Below are 19736 nucleotides of genomic sequence, written 5' to 3' on the forward strand. Positions count from 1 at the left end.
CCAGCTCCATTTTTTCCTCTTAATGTCAATCAGAATATCGGCTATCCCTGTTTGCTCTCTGATCCACACCGCTATCTTCCTGCTTCTTATCGTTACGCCTATCATTCTCCGTTCTATCGCTCTTTGCGCGGTCGTTAATTTGTTCTCGAGCTTCTTTTTCAGCCTCCAAGTTTCTGCCCCATATGCTAGCACCGGTAGTATGCATTGATTGTGCGCCTTTCTTTTCAATGATTGTGATAAGCTTCCAGTCAGGATCTGACAATGTCTGCCGTATGTACTTTAAACCATTTTGATTCTTATGTAAATTTCCTCTTCATGATCAGGGTCCCCTGTGAGTAATTTACCTAGGTAAACGTAGTCTTTCACAGTCTCTAGAGGCTGACTGCAGATCTTAAACTCCTGTTCCCTTGCAAGGCTATTCATCCTTATCTTTGTCTTCTGCATATTAATCTTCAACTATACTCTTACACTCTCTCTGTTAAGGTATTCAATAAGTTGTTCTAACTCTTCCCCAGTGTTGTTGAACAGGACAATGTCATCTGCAAACCGAAGGTCGCTGATATATTCGCCGTTTATCCTCACTCCTAAGCCTTCCCAGTTTAATAGCTTGAATACTTCTTCCAAGAATGCAGTGAATAGCATCGGAGAGATTTTGTCTTCTTGTATGAACCCTTTCTTTATAGATATATTTCTACTTTTCTTGTGGAGAATCAATGTAGCTGTGGAATCATTGTAGATACTTTTCAAGATACTTAGGTAAGCCTCCTGTACTCATTAACTACATAATGCCGCTATGACTGCTGGTATCTCTACTGGATCAAATGCCTTTTCGAAGTCTATGAACATACTATAGAGAGGTTGATTGTACTCTGCAGATTTGTCAATTACCTGATTGATGACATGAATGTGATCGATTGTGGAGTATCCCTTCCTAAAGCCAGCCTGCTCTCTCGGTTGACGTAAGTCAAGTGTTGCCCTTATTCTGTTGGAAATTATCTTGGTGAATATTTTATACAATACTGGAAGTGAGTTAATGTGTCTATAATTGTTCAGCTCTTTAACTTTTACCTCTTTGTGGATTAGTATAATGTTGCCATTCTTCCTGTTCTCTGGGACCCTTGAAATCGTGAGATGATTCGTATAAAGGGCCGCAAGCTTTCCAAGCATCATGCTTCCTCCATCTTTGATTAGAACGACTGTTATTCCATCTTCTCCTGCCACTTTTTCCCGTTTCATGTCTTGCAAGGCCATTATAATTTCACCGCTAGCTATAGAAGGAGCCTCTGTAAGCTGTTCATTGCTACTTCGAGTGGAGGTATCGTAGCTGCTCTGGGTACTGAACAGGTCAGTATAGCACATAGCTTAAAGCTGTGATATACGCTGATGAAAACTTCATCACTTCACGTTGGCAGTAAGCTTCCTCCTTGTGCTTCACAATTGCGTTCGCAAAGCTCACTTTGAGTAGGATCCCTTGTACTATGAAGAGAAGACCTTTAGCCACTTGGCGTGGTATCCGTGTGCAATTTGTCTGAAGAAAGTCTGTCAGACTCCGTCGCGAATGCAATATGTTGCGAATGGATCTGCCTCGTTACGCGTGTGACCACTAATGTGGTGACGTTGTGGTGGTGATAGCTCTGTTAACTTTAGAGACTATTTTAGCCTTGAAGTGCTGTGCTTCTTCCCGCCTGCGATGCTTTTACGAAACTAACAGATTTCACCGCTGCTATAGAACACCGGCATCTTATGGAAACTTGAGCAACAAAAGTTACATTTTCCACCCAGGTGCTTGAAAGCTTCTTGGGGAGGCAAGTGCACTCTGAAGTGTTGCTTGCAAGGATGTTCTCATCCACATAGCCAAGTCACGCTCTCCACAGAAAAGCAAGTACTCGTTTACAAAGGGGCTACAATCATTCCTAGCATGGTAAGTCGTGCACATTGGCGTGAAACATCTTCCAAGTTTGTGTTGCCACCAATGTGTCTGTTGTAAAGCAACGGTAACCAATTAGGCATATCTACTTTGTTGCCGTGTAAGCATCTGGTTACAGAAGTTTTTTTTATTAATGATTGCATCTAAAGAGAGGTTGTAGTTGTAACTGGTGCCGGCTACTCCTATCTTTTGGCAAGCTAATTGTGCTCAAAACGGTGATCCTCATAGAAGCAACGATTAGACGAAAAACAGAAGAAGAAAAGATACACTTATGTCATTTTGGAAGCTCACCTATACGAAATATAGATGTTCTTGGCCAATTGCAAATGGCGTTCCTGTTGGGTTCCACCTTACAAGCACAACACTCGCGAACACACACACGAGAGCCACAGGGAAACACCTAAACAAGTATAACAGATATTTCAGGAGAACAATAGGAACAAAAATAAGAAGAAAACGAAGAAAAAAAAGGATGCGCAGAACCTATGCACGTGTTGAAGCCTATGTGAAGCGATTAATTAATTGCCGTACAACTAACAGCGATGTGTTTATTTAATTTAATCGTACACAACGTTTAACCTCATGCACTATTTATGTTTGGACCTCTCATAGGTCCCAACACTTTCTCATGCGACTTTTATATTTATGCAACACAACGTTCACAAGCTATTCTATAATGCAAACACTAAATCAGGCAAATGCACAGTGCAATGAACACTTCGGTTCAGTCAGAATAAAGAGATAAGGAGAAATAAAAAATGAGGCAACTTTACATAATCAAATTATGGTGCTTTCGATGTGATTATACGCTGCTGATGGAGCAATATTGCGAAGATATAGCAATCCTATCAAATCAAATACATAGCATAACTTGTGTTCGTAGCCACCTTTATGGCCGAGAACTGCGACATCTGTACGGCTTACATCTACCGCTATGTCTTGGAAAGACCAGTTACTAAGATAGCGAACATTTACTACATCATTGAAAACAATTAATTAGCGATTAACCGCCGCAATCTGTGGCAATTGTTCAGCAACCCGTGAAAATAAAGATGCCGTCATCTCAGAGTAGAACCAGTGGCTACAGCCAAATTAACGCCCATCACCCTTCACGTATCTGATGCTCGAATGACCACATTATTGTTCGTAAGATTGTCGAGTCATCTCTTCAAAGCTTGAACGTATCCACCGTTTTTGTTACGCATTGCCCTTATACTGCTGCCATAATAAACGATGCATACCTTACACTGCTCCAAGACATGATTAATGTGACTATCAACATTCCTATGAATCGATAACAGCTTTCCAGGAAGTGGTGGGCTTCGAACACAGCTTAAAAGATGGATGGAGGAAGGAGCTAGAGTAACGGGGATATGACGTATATCTATACTGAAGGGAAGTAATTCTAGTAGCTACGAAAACGCATCCGAAATGTATGCAAACAAATAATAATGGCACGAATTCAAACTCTGGCCTAAAAGCAGCGGAAATGAAAACCTGGCGTATAAAGCATCTTCGGAGCTAGGTATTCTACACGGCAGAAATATCTAGTCCTAGACAAACTGCTCCACGACGCGCGTGCTGTAAGATAGGGCCCAAATGTAGTTTGCTTTTACAAGACAGATGACGGCAGATTGAAAAATGCCCTCCTGGTTCTTACCAGATCGATGTGCCTCGTATAGAGACTGTCGTTTCCTATTCAAACATTTGTGCCCTCTTTTTTTTTTCGTGTCGCAGCGTATGTCACACAACGAAGACTCAAAAGCGATGCAGTGAAGTCACATTTAGCCGCAATCTACCGGGGTATAGCTGAGACCCATAGTCGTCCAGCTCCGTGTCATTCGTTCTGCGTTGATGTCAACGCTTCGCGCAGTCTTTCTATGTGTACATCCGCACCACCTATAACACCCAATGCTCACAGATGACGCATGATGATTCAGGGCATTTGCAAAGAACTACCAGATGTGTGTGTTTTTTATGCGAAAGTTATTTGCGAGCGACTTTGACAGAAATGCATGGCAAAAAGAAAGCGCTTGCTCATGAAACAGGGCCGTATTTTGCGGCAGTATCTTTCGTTTATTCTGTTCTCTCTTCGTCAAAGGCTCGAACCAAGCCACACGCTCGCCGCAGGCTCGCCGCTATCGCCAGCACGGAACACTCACTGCTAACGACGGGGGCGGGGGGAGGCGGGCGTTGATGGTAAGAAGATAAAAAATATTTTGTAGGGTTCGAAGTCCAGAAACCACAGCGGGTTATCAGAGCTGCTTTAGAGGGCAACTATAGATCAATTTGGCCGTATGGAGTTCGTTAACTTTCACGCAAATCGAAGTACACGAGCGTTCTTGGATTTCGTTCCCCATTGAAATGTGGCCGCAGCAGAATTGAACCCACAACTTCGCGGGTGGAATAGACAGAGGAAAATGCATAAAAAAAGCAGGCTTCCAGTTTACTAAACCCTCTTCGAAATATCTCATGAGATCTATGAGCTTGCATATATTGTTTCTTAAAAGTATTAGTCAGTACAGTGGTCGCGCAGTTTAGTACATCTTGATCTGCTTTAATTTATACTACCAGAGTATATAGACCTAATTTGCTTACGTGTCTATCATACTTAGCGCCAAGCATCAGCAAATGACGGATAAAATCCTCCGGAGTCTCAAAAAAAAAAAAAATAAGTCAGCGTAATGTTGCGAGCAATCATACAAAGTTTCTTAACTGAGTCCATTGCTAAAAATGATATGAGCAGAGATTGTGCGTCATCATGAGCTGATTGGGCAGCTTCATCAGCAAGATGTTTCTGAAAAACGTCGCAATGACCAGACTGCCACTGTAAACAATATCACTTCCTTTTGTGAAAGCGCAATGTTTGATTTCTATTCTGTTTGAAATCGACTGCTCATAGTTCTCATGGTACAGTGCCGCTAGCAGATTATGAAGGTTTGCTTTAAAATTGCAGAACACTGCCCGTTCACATGGTGATTACAGTTAAATATAAATAAATAAATAAATAAATAAATAAATAAATAAATAAATAAATAAATAAATAAATAAATAAATAAATAAATAAATAACCGCAGTTCTGGTCCTGTGCATGTGCTCATATGGGAGGCTCAAACTTTGACTGAGACCGATCGGTCTGGAACGAATAAGAGCGTGCCGTGGAATTGCCAGAAGGGGCTGAACAGTCCGTGCTAATGTTGAATGAAAATAGTTGAAAAAATATTGACATTTTGGCCCCTTTGTAATCTTTCCTATTTGCAGGGGCATTTGAAACTTCTGCATGCAGCACAAGGACGATCGTGATCTTGCAGCGGGTGCGAAGTTCTTCAAAAGGGAAAGCTGGTGAGTCACGATGGTTCTTGAAGATGTAGCCTAAGCTCTCTACACTGGCGATTAAACGAGATGGTTGTTATAAATCCTAGAGAAACATCGAATACGCTCTCTGAGCGCTTCAGTATAGCTGTGTAAGTAGAGATTTGGCGCTCTTGGAAATGGCAATCATTGCAGCGGTTGAAGCGCAATGAGGTAGACATAAACATGTGTGAAGAGCCAGTCCTTGTACACTCTTGATGGCACGATGATTGGTTTTTCCGGTGTTTGAAATGACAGGCCGGCTGTATCGTAAAAATTCTTGAAGTAATGCTCGGTATAGTTGGAACATGGATCTTGCAGAGGTGACTCATGTCTTCCCGCCAAGGAATCTGAGTAAGCGTGCAATGATGGGGCTCAGCTTATCGCTTAAGTGGGCACACTGGGGACAGCACAAAAGATATGTGTGGATGATTACGCCTAGAACACTGTATGGCTCACCCATCGATCAAATAGCTCGCCCATTGATCAAAACTTGGCACCTTCCGGGCCATTGACTTGCGAGTAAATGCTCTTAACGCGCACTTTTCTGTCGAAATACTCAGACCTTATTGAGTGCAGAGTTAGATGACGCAAGGGATGCTGGCCGCTGGAGCCTGGCACAGACCAAGTATTGCCTCTGTGCACCCCAGGCACTGCAGTTGAGATTTTCGTCCCTGGGTGATACCAGTGAGTAATTCGTTTTAATTCAAGAACTTCCTTGTTTAGGAAGGCGGAATCGATCGAGTGGTCATTTCACCCGCGAAATTCAGTGTTCTAGATTTTTTTTCAATTAGCCACCAATTATCTCATTCCGTTGTTACCTCAAGTTCTCCCAAGCTAGAAGGAAAAAAAAAGAGAACCAGCAATCATGATTCGAAAATACAATTTTTTGTTGTCGAGTCAAAATTTTCTCAATGTACTACTTGTATGCAAATTATGTAGTCGTGAACTTCAGCGCCTCGTTCGGTTATTGTTAGTCGATTGTAATCAATTGAGCGCCACTCATTAAAGAACGTAAGGTAACGATTCTGCGCCGTGCAGATTGTTCTTCGGTAATTACACTACTTATCGCTATTGACCTACACAGAGAACCAAAGCCAGAGTGCCTATTCGTGGCCGTGTCACATTCGATCTGAGTGCGTGCTGGAAGCAGCTTCCCAGGAAAAGTTTAACTTTCTTTTTTTGTCATGGGTAACAACATAGGGGATGAAACTAGAGGCAAAATGGGCTCATTTTAGACACGCAAGGCGACCTTGACATCCTACGTTAGTAACATCAGTGACTGCGTTGCTGTTTATATTTATAGTTTGTATTTTATGGTGTATGTCGTCGATCTTTATTTAGGTTGCTTTAAAGAAACCAGTTCTGTAAACAAGGACTGTGGCATGTTTCTTCCGGCTGTTCTCTCTTTCTTTTTGTATTTTTGCGCAGTAAGCCCGTTGTTTCATTTTATTACATGCACAAATAAACTCGCACAAATAAAAGCGTGCTGTGCTCTGAAAGTGTCCATAAGGTGGCATAATAACGCTATTTAACTCGGCTGTATCATAGCTAAAGTGGGTCTAAGCGCTTATAGACAGGCGAGGGCAGACAAACGCATAGGCAAGAATTTTTAGTTAAGCCTAGGCATGCATTAGCTGAGCTGGAGCTTATGAATGCATAAGCTATCGCTAACATAAGCTGTGCTTTAGCTAAGCTTGCTGCGGCAAAGGAGCCGGCATTAACGGCTTTTGGAACGTTGCTCTTAGACTTGAAGCGTTTATAGATCGGCGTACTGAAGTTGCACGTGCAGACTAACTTTCGTAGCTTTCATTCGCTTACGTTCTTTGACATTCAGTTGCGCGCTCTCTAGAGTGGGGTTTATGAGAAAAAAGAAGACCCAAAATTAGAGAATCGGTCTGGCGTCACCTAAATGCTACAAGGAAACCAAGGAACCAATGCGCAGTTCAAGTTCTTTGGCTACTCTAAACCTCTCGGAGAAGGCTCTGTGACATCTGTCTCGCGGCACCTCCTATTCCCCATGCATATATGTATAGTAACAAAATTCCGTAAGTAATTGTTACGATATTTAATTTCGAGAATCGTCAACGTTACGGGCCTTTGTGGTTAAGAAGAAACAAATTCAACCCCTTCGTCTTCCTGTGACGGAAGTATGCGACCATCCTTCTACGTTCCACAAGAAGTACATACTACCCCAAGCAGGGTTTATACTAAATAAAGTTCTTGCACTATATCTTCGCTCTTTAAGTAACTAGCTCCTTGCAATGCGCAGTAATAAAGTGATCACTGACACCATATAAATATTAAAACATGTTTTTACCCGCACAAGGTCACATACATTCGCCAACAAATTATTGCGAGTCACAAAATATTACCGTCATGCTCGTATAGTCGCGCTCCCCGAAGCGAAAGTGCAGTGATGCCTGGAGGCTTGGCTTGGTGTCGTCTGCTACAATGTTTGCATGCGCTGACGTAAATGCACACTGGAGTCGATGACGCCATGTCCGAGGCTGGTGAGACCACCATCCTTTCGCATGCGGTACACAAGGGCAAGGCTGGCTTGCCGCGACGGTGATGTGCCACTGAAAGCACAGTTCACTTGACCGCACCGAAACGGATGCTTGGCGGGCCCAAACAATGTAGGAGATGGCATGAAACCCCGCCTCTAAACGTCGCTGCGCCTTCTCTGGTACACTTCGATGCGCGGCCACGTGCTTGAGGGCCCCACGATACTTCGTGGGCGAGTGTGAATAACAATGTTTGAATTGTAGCCGCTGAAGTAACGACGCCAGTCACGTCACAACTGCACGAACAATGGTAGAATATATTCACCGCTTAGGTTTCCTACAGTTCTCTACTCCTTCTTTTTTTTTTCACTCTCGGTCTCTCTTTCTATAGATGCCCAATTGTTTTCAGCGCACATATACTCTATTCCGCTAATAAACCAAAGAAATCGGCTCAGAGCTGTCGCATTTGAGCGTTAGAAACTTTGATTACTGGTGAGTGGCTACAAGTTAAAGATGATCAAATATTACCAGGTTTTACTTATTCTCAGGGCCTGTTTCAGGTCAGACGATTTCTGGCCCGTGGTCTCAGCAATGCTAACATCCCCGGTACACAAACTCTCTTTAAAGCGAGCATATCGGTAATGGACAAGTATACACACGCCGCAGCTACGTGGTCTGGAGCTTGCGGAAGGAAATGAATCACCGCTCTCAGGTCACAGAGGAAGCGCGCGTTTGCCTTGAAGCAGAAGTAGAGGTCCTTTACTTCTTGTCAGCTATATTTCTGTTATCTGCCTACTAATACCCTAGTATGTAGTTTCATTTATTTTCTTCTCTAGTAAGCTTCTCTGATATTCACAACTCACGTCATCCCCCTTCTCCTCCAGCCCCACCCCAAAAGACAAAAAGAAAGATACAGCTCCCCACACAGGTAATACAGCTGTTTATCTCAACGGGGCTGCTCACATAACCGTAAGATTTGACTTCTCTTTTTTATTCGTTGTTTTTTTATAGATACAGTTTTTTTTGTTTTTCCTAGCTGTAATTATTCATAAAGTCTGTGCTTGGTATTTCAGTGTTGTATACAAATCAGCAAGTATTTTGCGAGTATTTTTTCCTCTGCATATTATAGTTCTTCTCGCTTCGATTACAAAGGAGCACGTATATTCCCTTTTTTCTTTCTTTCTTCTGTAAGCACTTTTTCTGTTAAAGAAACACAAGAATATTACACAGGTTTCAAATACACGATGAGCTTACGAAGTGAAAACGACAAAGTAAATATTGTGGTGCTTTCGCATCTTAAATTACCGACAGCACGGTAAACGAAGCAGTTAAATTACTGAAAGTTTTCAAAACGTTTTCTTTGTAAGAAGCTGCTTGTTGCGCAACATTAGAGCGCCTTACTGCAAGTTAAAGATAAACATCAATATTTCACACGCATTCAGATACACTTTCCTGCTAACGATAAATCATTCTCATAATTATAACCGTTAAGGTAGAGAGCTTTCACAAATGTTGGGTTGCCTTGGCAAGCGTCTAGCAATTCTTAAAGTAGCGGCAATAAAAGCATGTGAGCACAGGGATTTCTCCATCCAAGTTAGTCCGCTGTCGCAGCACTGTTAGGGTTATCTTTTCTTGTTATTTTCAGAACTTTATTCTTTGTTTCTCAAAACGAAGTGCTGTAACGGCGTGGAATTTTCGGTGATGATTAATGACGCTGTTTACAACAGAAAGAGATTCGTTATGGTTGCCTGGCGAATTGTAAAGATAATATAGTTAGGTTCCTTACTGTGCAACTAAACCAAATAAAATGTTGCCAAGCGCGTTCGACAGTTAAAATCTTGTATAAGTAGATTTCATGCGCATAATAATAATAATAATAATAATAATAATAATAATAATAATAATAATAATAATAATAATATTATTATTATTATTATTATTATTATTATTATTATTATTATTATTATTATTATTATTATTATTATTATTATTATTATGAGCAGGCTGGCAATTCCCACCGAAATGGGCACAACGCCTGCCTACTCTTCAGAAGGGAGGTGACAGAAACATGCAAATGGAAGATAGGAAGAAGGGGAGGAAAGAGGAAAGAAAGAGCAAGATGATAAATGTCAAAGAGTAACGCAAAACACACACCGTACAGAACATGCACAATTGGGCCGGTCACTGCAGGTCAGGCTAGTGAGTAATGCTAAAATAGAAGAAATAGTGTCTGAGGTATTGTCATTTGAAAAACAGAAATACACTACAAAGCTGAACCTAATTTGGTTACTTCTAGAAAAGTAAGGAGAGCGCGGTAATCCTGAACACGCCGTGACGCACAACCACTGGGGTGCAAACATTCGATGGGTGTGTCGTATACACTGCAGGCCAACGAGATGATATAGTCCCTTACTAGCGACGTGCGCTGCGCAATGAAAGCGTGACACTCCAATATCAGGTGCTCAAATTTCTTGCGGAAACCGCAAGTCGTACATGATGGACTGGCCACACGTATTTGTCTGTGTAAACGTTCGCACACGTTCACACAGCCAACCCTCAGTTTGAGCAGTTGCGCTCTGGCGCGACGAGGCAAGCCTTGACCCCGAACGCCGGACGGCAACGTCCCATTTGCGTCATGCTGGTCTGGATGCTGCTTGAGTAGGTGGCACAAATCAGCGCATGCGCGCATTCAAGCTTGTCAAGCTTCAGGGAAGACACAGTCGTTATGAGCGCAAGTGCAAGTCAGCCGATCAGCCTCTTCATTTCCGGCGATCCCTACGTTTGAAGGTGTCCATTGGGCAACGAGAGATACCCCACTTGATGCAATTTTGTTGGCAGAGTCAGTAAGGCTGCCCACAACTAGACACTCAATCTGACTTCGTTATAATCTGTTAAGGGCAGCACGGAAGTCTCCAAGGATAGCAATCTTCGATGCGACTCTATCTTGCTCCTCTTGCTTGTATTTCAGTACAACGTCAATGCTAGCTCCGCAGTTGTGGACGAGGGTGGATGGGGTATATTAAATATGCGCCGTGCGTTAGTCGAAGGGCAGAAAAAAGCAGCGGTGGCGCCTTGACCGTCGCTTTGTACAGATGCCTCTGTGAATACTTGAAGATAATCTGGAAATCTTTCAAACTGTGGGACTGAATCCAATTGGAATATTGCCGAAACAGACATATAAGAGTTGTTGTGTATGTCATGGATTGTGAGATAAAGGGGAAATGCGTGTTTGGTGATATCTTTCGGAGACGGATGCGTAACTGAAGCAGCATGTTCAGAACTGCCAGCAACGTTCATAAATAATGCCGCCATTTTTCCCATGCGAGCTAACGGGCGAGTGTCGCAGATGCACCTCAAGGAAATGACACAAGCGGCATGGAGTTATCTGGCAATATTAAGAACGCAAATACAACTTGCAAGCACTTTATATACTTTCGTTATCTGAAGGCGTTCTGAATTTCACAATTTCCCAATTTCACAATTTTAAAGTCTCTTTACGTATCTCATACAGAGAATCTTTGTTTACCTACCATATTAGAGCGAAGCTTCCTTTGGGTATTCCGAAATTACTGACAACGTTGTCTGCGATGACTGCGGTCTCGAGGAGACACTTGAACACGTTTTGTGTGACTGCTCTCGACACAATGTGCTGACACAATCGCTCGCGACAGTGATAGCTCCTCTTGAGGACAGATCATTATCAGGACAAATAATTTGGAAATGCTGCCCTTTTAAGCCGTTGCAGAAGTAGGGCTGCGAGTGCATTGTCGTTGTTCTCGCGGACTACAAACCTGCACGAGCGACTATAACACTGACAAGCATTAACTATTATCCTGAGCTGTGAAGACAGAAAGAGAGGTGGTTCTTGTGAGAAAGGAGGAAAGGCTAGCACTATCTTCTGCAACCCATGCGGGAGCACGGCTCAGCGCCAGCAGGGTGGGGGCGATTGGATTAAAAGAGAGACATGGTAGCAGGGAGAAAGGTAGAGGGTCGTCCCAGCAGCATCAGAGCAACCTGGCCGGGAGGGCCCAGTGGGTTCGACCGGAGGAGTAGGCTGGAGGTAGACCGTATAGGTGGCGGCCCAGCAGAAGCGAAGTAGTGGCTGATCAGGAAGCGATTCTATGGATGTGCTTTGTTTTTCTCTCTCTCTTTCCATTGTTTCATTATCTTTCTACGCACCCCTCCCCCATATCCGGAGTGTACCGTAGCAAACCGTCGCTTTGATGTGGTTAACCTTCCTGCGGTTCCTTAATTTATCTCTCTATCTCTTTGGATCTTCCTCTCACTTTGCTTGGACGCCCCTTCCCCGTTCTCTCCCTTCTTTATATTCCCCTTTTTCCTTCCCCCAGCGTGAGGCAACCAACAGGACTTTTGAATGGTTATCATCCTTGCCTTCCTTTTATCCCTCTCTCTGTCGGTCTGGCTGAAAAAACTGGACCTATCCTGGAGGCAGTTTAATCGAAGGTGGTGACTTGGGCAGCTGATCCTGATGCCAGTGCGTAATGTGTGTATTCGTAAGGATATTAAAATGGTTTGTAACGCGAGGAGATCCTGGAGGCATTGAAACGTCACGCAGTCCCCATGCTTCATGGCATTTAACAAATCTAGCCAAGCAGTAATTGTCCAGAGCAGCATATATCTCAGGCGGTCTACCGGAAGGCTAGCGATTGAATTGGAGAATCATACTCCGATTATTCATGTGCAATGTTTTGTATGTGCCCTTGCCAATATTGTGGCATCATGGTATCATTATGTACGTGTAATATTTTTATGTCTCGTACTTTGTTTAGCAAAAGTCCCGGCCTGCTGACGAATTCAAGCGCTTCAGGGCACTCTGAAGATTTAAGCGATATCTTTTCGCGTAAAGGTATCCAAGGTTGTGCTGAAAATATAGAGCATTGTCATTCGTCAAAGGTAAAAGAAATGTTCAGTCTGCGGTATTTTCTTTTCCAGTTAGAGATATATTACGTATATACTATCGTCAAAGCCACAAGTATCGCTCGCCAAACAAACGGAAGAATAAAGACAAGAGCAAACTCAAGAGAAGGCGGGTCGTCACAGGAGCAATTACGCCGTACTCTGGAATGCCGGTCATTTTTCTCTTGCCATCTTAAGCGATGCTCACGAGCACTTTTCGGAACGCGTCCGTCCGGGCATCCATCATGTCAACGAGCGCAGAAAGAAAGGGCCCCTTTCCCCCCGCCATTCCTCTTCTCCTTTAGTTCCTTTTCTTTCGGCACTTGCCCAGTGCTGAAGGCTTCGAGGCGAGGTTGGCGTGCTGCCTCGATTCGTGAGTGGCATTGAACAAACCTAACCTAATTGGTTGATTAACACCAGCACGTAACCACAACCTTCTTGAGAAGTTTTGCTGTTTAGTAAGTGTAGATAAGTGGGAATATAAGAGCTGTCTATCGCAAGACGCGGTTAAGAATTTGAAGCGCACCAGTTTCCCGAATAAATCCCGCAAACGTACCGCAAGCACACAAACGTACTATGTCTGCGAAAAAGGCGTACATGTAAACATTACAAAAAGTCTAGAAAAAGCAGATTATATGCATCCGCATTAAGTAAAAGAACTTCATGTTCAGTGTGCAGTAAAAATACTATGTTAAATCACAGGTGGAGTTTTGTCTTCGTTCGAAGCAACGTCGCCTAATAATTGATAGTTAAATATGCTGTGCGTGCCCACTACGACTCGGCAACTTACCTATCAAACATTTGTTCGCCCTCAACTTGAATACGCATCTTCCATTTGGTCACCTCATCAAAAATACCCGATTCATTCCTTTGAACGCGTACAAAAGCGTGTCGCGCTTTTTATTGCACCAGACTACAGCCGGAATTTCAGCATAACCAACATTAAGACATGGTTGTCTCTTCCGTCCTACCACTCTCGCAGAACAATCACACTTATTTGCCTTTTCCATAAACTTGTTTATAGCTATCATCCTTTTAACCTGCCTCTTACAAAGCCGAACCGCACATCGTACCGATCGCCTGATCACCTCAATTTCAAATGTCTTTCCGGAAAAACCACCACATTCGAATCATCAGCCTTGGCACGTGCAATCATCCATTGAAATGGTCTTCAAGACAAGATTGTTCACATCTCTGACCCCATTATTATCAACAACAACAAAAAAAAAAGATGCAATATATTTCTTTGAAGTGTTTGTTTTTCGTTCTATTTTCCAGTTTGTTTATTTATTTGCTATTGCATAGTGATGTTCAAACAACAGTGTTCAAACCGCTTCTGTTCGCACCCAAATTTGTAAACCCCCCTCACATAATACTGCCGTTGGAGCCCGTGAGGTACCTGAATGAATGAATGAATGAATGAATGAATGAATGAATGAATGAATGAATGAATGAATGAATGAATGAATGAATGAATGAATGAATGACCTTCCAGTGAGCGTAACGCGAGTGAAGCGAGGAATCTGTAAATTAGCAAAGTGCAAATTTTGGGCGCTGTAGTTCATGACGGCTTGACCCATAGTCAGGGCAGGCCTCCAACAACTACGGACGAGGTATTGGCTGAACGCTTACCTTGCGGAAAGGCACGCGCAAAGGCATGGCGATCACAGTCGGCATGGGGTCTTCACATTTGGTTGTCACCAGTCTTCCTTCTCTTCCTCACCTATCGCATCCCCTTGCCCCTCCCCTAGTACAAGGTAGCCAACCGGACATAATCTGGGGTTAACCTCCCTGTCTTTCCTTGCCCTTTCTCTCTACCTCTCTAGCCACTATACGGCTCCGTGCTAAGATACACGGTATGGATACAAATGACTTTTGGCACCTAGCAGAGAACCTGGTCGACCGCTGTATTATGCAATGTACGTACTTGCAGTGACGCTGCGAAGGGATAACGGGCAAACGTGAGAATTTATTGCTGCACGTACCTCAATCAAACAGGGCTGCATGGATTTATTTTGCGCTTCTTGCTTAATTTCTTCACATGTGCCTTGCGGCACATGATTATGATTGACAACGGCCGTGTGTTAAACCGCCGATACCTCCTAAAGCAGCACCTAGACCACCGTATTGCAAACGGCTCGTTCCCTCCCCGTGTTCGTGGTCGTGGCTTGCCTCGCAGTGCTAGAGCACTGTTAGTGGAATTAAGAGTTGGCTCTGTGTGGGTGCGCGAACGCTTGTATCGTCGAGGACGTGTAGACAGTCCGTCGTGTACGTCCTGTGGCTCCTGTGAGACACTTGAACACCTTATATTCGAGTGTGCCGCACTCGTCGCAAAACGTGCACTGCTAATTAAGGAATATGAACTGATGGAACTCAAGGGTACCACCGTTGACGATTGCCTGTTTTCGAGAGGCAGCGCTGCTCAATGCGAGCAGGCCCATAGAGTCATGCAACTTTCATGCAGAAAACAAATTTGGCCTCCCGTTTATAGACGTCTTTTTTTTTTGTTCCTACTTTCTTTTGCCCGTGTCTCTGTCATTTGCTTATTTCCCATTTTCTTTCCTATTTCTTTGCTTCCTATCTTCTCCTGTTCTCCTCCTTTCATTCCCTCCTCCCGAAAGAGTAGGCAGGCGTTGGGCCCCTTTCGGTGGCAGTTGTCAGCTTGCTCACTCCCTGCTTCCTTTGTGTGCTTGTATGTTTCAATAATAATAATAATAATAATAATAATAATAATAATAATAATAATAATAATAATAATAATTGCGGCACGTACATTGGATATCAAGAGAAAAATAAATAGACAATGAACCTGGAAATTTGACAGTGGTTACTTTCAGATGAATTTTCATTCTGAGCCTCTCGTTATTTTTTCGTTTTTTTTTCTTCGAATTGGAGCTTTCTTTGCCTTCGTAGGATCAGCATGATGCACCAGATTTGCCTTCATGACATCACTGCGCAGGCGTCTCACACTATGCACGTGCCTGGTTTCATATGTGCATTTAGGCATAACTTGCGAACCATCCCGGGAATGAATATAAAAATTGTTTAAGAAATTTGAGAGTGGTGCCATGCACAAACAGACCTTGCATAGGCATAGCGTAAACACAATTGTACGCATCGTCGCTAGTTGCGCAGTACTTAATTAGTGGCTTTAATTAAGCATCGTTTCACTCAGATTTCGTCGTGTGCGTTGGACCTGCAGATTATCCCTTTTTTTGTGTGTGGGTGGTTCGTAAGGCCGACTTATTGACTCTTGAACGTCAAAAACCTTCACAGAGTTGTAAACAAATGCGCTGAATTGCAGGGCGGCAAGAGTAAGCTGATTTGCTACCTTCTCGCAGTTATTTAAAGAACCTGGCGTGGGACGTAAGCCTGTAGTGGCTTGCGCAAAACTTCCGTGGGCACGGGAACAAAATGTAAGATCTCCTTGTGCGCTAATAATAAATTACCTGTGACGCTGCAGAATCACGCTGTGTTTACGCGAAGATAAGCTGCGAGTGGAAAGAGGCTTTTGTGGCACTTGAGGTTAGCAAACTATCCGTGTTTGTGAACATCAAAGCCTGAAATCCAATCTTCGGAAGCAGACCACCTAAGCAATCTACCCATTAACCACGTCTCATCTTTAGCGGTTATATGAAAAAAAAAATATTTTTGTCAGTGCACAGGGTACTTGAGCCCGTTAGACACTATATAGAATTTTACGCTCGATGTCTTGGCGTAAGACTGTTTACCTTTCCTCGTTTATCGCAAGCTTTATGGCGCTGTTGTAAGCACGTACTCTCACGAAACAAGCTATGTTTTGCTTACTAGGCAATATTAGGGTATTACGCAGCCACGATTCTTTCTAAATAAATGTACTTCAGGTAAACAACGTTTATGATATCAGCAAATGCGAAAGATGACTTAGCGTGTCATATTAATGAGCACATCCCGCGCCATAAGAGATAATGAAACGTTCATTTTTGGGAGCAATGCGCACTTCCCCGCTTTCGTGGTGTGCTCTCACGTACGGTCCATAATTTAGTTGCACGTATTTCTTTTTTTTTATACGCAGAAAATTATCGCATGAGAGGCGCTGCTGATGTTCTAAGCAGTACCCACAAAGGCTGCCACTTTGGCACATCCAACGAAATTAATTCGCTGATGAATTCACCCATGAGACTGTCGAGAAGCGAACGTTTCTGACACGTGCATGAGCTTTTGTAACCAAAGAATACGCAGATATAGACATTTCATGAGTCAACAATGTATGTCACATTTTATTTTAAATAACAAGGTTGTACAAGGCATAAAATGGTTAAACGGCCGGTAACGTGCTTTGTGCGAATTTATCCTAAAACTATAGGACATCAATTCGCATCTTAACAAGCATAAATAAAATGGCATGATTGTGACATCTCGATCAATGCGAGCACGTGAGTCATGGGCGACCTTGAACACTCATTTATCGGTGACATTCTCATATGTGGTCTATGTTACAAACTTGCGATTTCGTAACTGCAACGCCTAGCCACAGACAGTGCAGCATGGTCTGCTCGCGTAGTGGTAACCCAGACGGCAGAAGCATTTGTATATCCGTAGACAACGAACGCAAACGACACATGGGGAAAACAGGGGCAAAATACATTCACGGGACATCAACCGCAGGCAAGCCGCAGCGTCTGTTCGCGAAAGTGCAATGAAGACACATTGACTACTTCCATGTGCAGATCGGGCGGTTTCGTCGCCGTGGTCATTCCTGCCGATGTTACAATCTCTTGAAAACCATTTAGTGATTATGTTGTGTCCCTTGTCAGGCCTCCGATGACATATCTAACGGATTTCGAAGGTCATTTTGTTCATTGTGTCCATGGCGGCGCATTGGGCTTTGTATGCACTGAAGCTGCGAAGAGACGCTAACGCACCTTATGTGTGTCTGCCTGCGCTGTAGTGCCGAGAGGCAAGTGATGTGCAGAGTGATGAACCAAGTGGACAATTGTCCACTACCAGAACTAAAAGCTATAGGACAGTGCTCCCAAAGAACATTCGCGCAGATGGCCTTAATCACGCTACTGAGATTCCTGTGGTCTACGGGCCTTCGCGATAGACTTTAAGAACGCCGCCCCCTATCGCTCTATAGCGTTCGCGGTTTGTTTGTGCTCGTCCCTCTCTCTCTCGCCTCCTTCTCTCTTCCTCTTTTTATCCCCCTAATCCTTCCCGCGTGCAGAGTAACTATCTGGAACTGCCTCTGGTTAACCTCCCTGCCTTTCTATGCACCCTTTCTATCTGTCTCGCGATTTCGTGCACACTGTGAGGCGTTCGCTCAGCACATCTAGAGGTTTCTGTTAGATACCTCCACAATAAAACTTGGTGCTGGGCTAGTTGGTGATGCATTCTTTAAAACTGATGGTAGCGCTAAAATGGACGGACACACGATGAAAAGACGACACGACGACGAGGAAACGCGTTTCCTCGTCGTCATGTCATCTTTTCATCGTGTGTCCGTCCTTTTTAGCGCTACCATCAGTTTTAAAGAATACCTCCACAGGCTGGTGAGGCCCATCTATATCGCAATAAAAAGTGCATGTCAGGTGGTGGGATTGAATCGCTCTCTTTCCGCACAGAAGCCCAATGCTTTATCCATTATATATATGTATCGCATGCAGGTTTCTCTCGTACCAAAGCAGTTCTTTCCAATATCTCTCGGCTGTGTCACGCGCCACTTTCTCGCATTATTCCCATGTGACACTTAGCTCTTCTAGACGCTGTTACACTACAGTGCCTTCTGGATCAGCCCATATTTTTGTCAGACGGATGCCTACAATATGGGTGAGGTGCGTGTCTCTAATGCCGTGGCACTAATAGGGGCTTTCATGGTACGGTGTACTGCGAAGTAAAATGTACTTCAGCTTTACTCTAGCTGCACTCACGTATCAAGCACCTCCTTTCAATGACAGTGTAATGCGCTCAGTGTACAGTGTAAGATCGCAATGCTGTGTTATGGATAACAATTCTCAGTAATATTATAATTGTGGTATTCATTTAGATGCGGCAACGCCCTGACCTGCCTGGATGAAAATATCTAATTTACACCTAGCGTAAGGCGGCCTCTTTTTCTTTTTTACAGCTATGTTGTTAGCCTTTAGTTGGTCGGGGTATTTCGTGTCCGCTGGCAAAAAAGAAATGAACCGAAGAAACGTCCCTATCTCCTTTGAAATCAAGCATACAACACACAGCTCAGTATTCATTTCAATAAAAAAAACACAAAACAAGCGTCAAAACCGCGTGATGGATGATAAGGCGCCTGTGAACAATGCGAGGCACGTTCCTTCTCCCTGCGTGTGTTTACCGGTAAATACTGCGCTTGCTTAAGCTGCTCCGGTGGGAAAGGGGTAACAGCAGCATAGGAATCAGTGAGGGACGCCACCAAACTTCATATATCAAAGGGAGACCTGCCTAGCAACTCATTCAGTTCGTTGCAAGACCGTTATGGGTAGACCACGCAAAGACTCCCGATGAGCAGCGTGAATACGATGACCGTCGAAGAGTGCAAAATCGTAATGCTCAACAACGGTGTCGTGTTAAGACTTAGGCAGCACAATAAAACATTTCGTATTCCAATCGACGGCATTCGCGTGGTTTTCTAACAGCTTCTCTGACCATCCACTTTTGCAGGGTCGGGATGGCTAGTCAATGTTTTCGCTTTTCTTTTCTTTTTCTTTTTCTTTTCTTTTGCAGCAATAGCTGATATAGGTCCACTCCTTTCGTTGTTTTGATGGATGGCTGCCGCCGTCCGTCACTGGAATCCGAAAATCACTTGCGAGAAAATTACGAAGAAGAATTTTTGGTGTAGTGTAAGAATTCAAACTGATGACCAACGGATTGACAGTACAGGCTTCCTCCTCTCAGCCGCTGTGCCAATGCTATTGCAGTAGAAAGTACTGAACATGGAGAGCGACATCGCGCCACCAGCTGCCGTGATTGGCTGACGCCCTCTTTGACACCTCCGCACTGGATAGAGCTAGCGTTAGAGTCTTCTCCGTATTCTAACAGAC

This window comes from Dermacentor andersoni, chromosome 4, assembly GCF_023375885.2.
Source record: "Dermacentor andersoni chromosome 4, qqDerAnde1_hic_scaffold, whole genome shotgun sequence".
Classification (NCBI taxonomy): Eukaryota; Metazoa; Arthropoda; class Arachnida; order Ixodida; family Ixodidae; genus Dermacentor; species Dermacentor andersoni.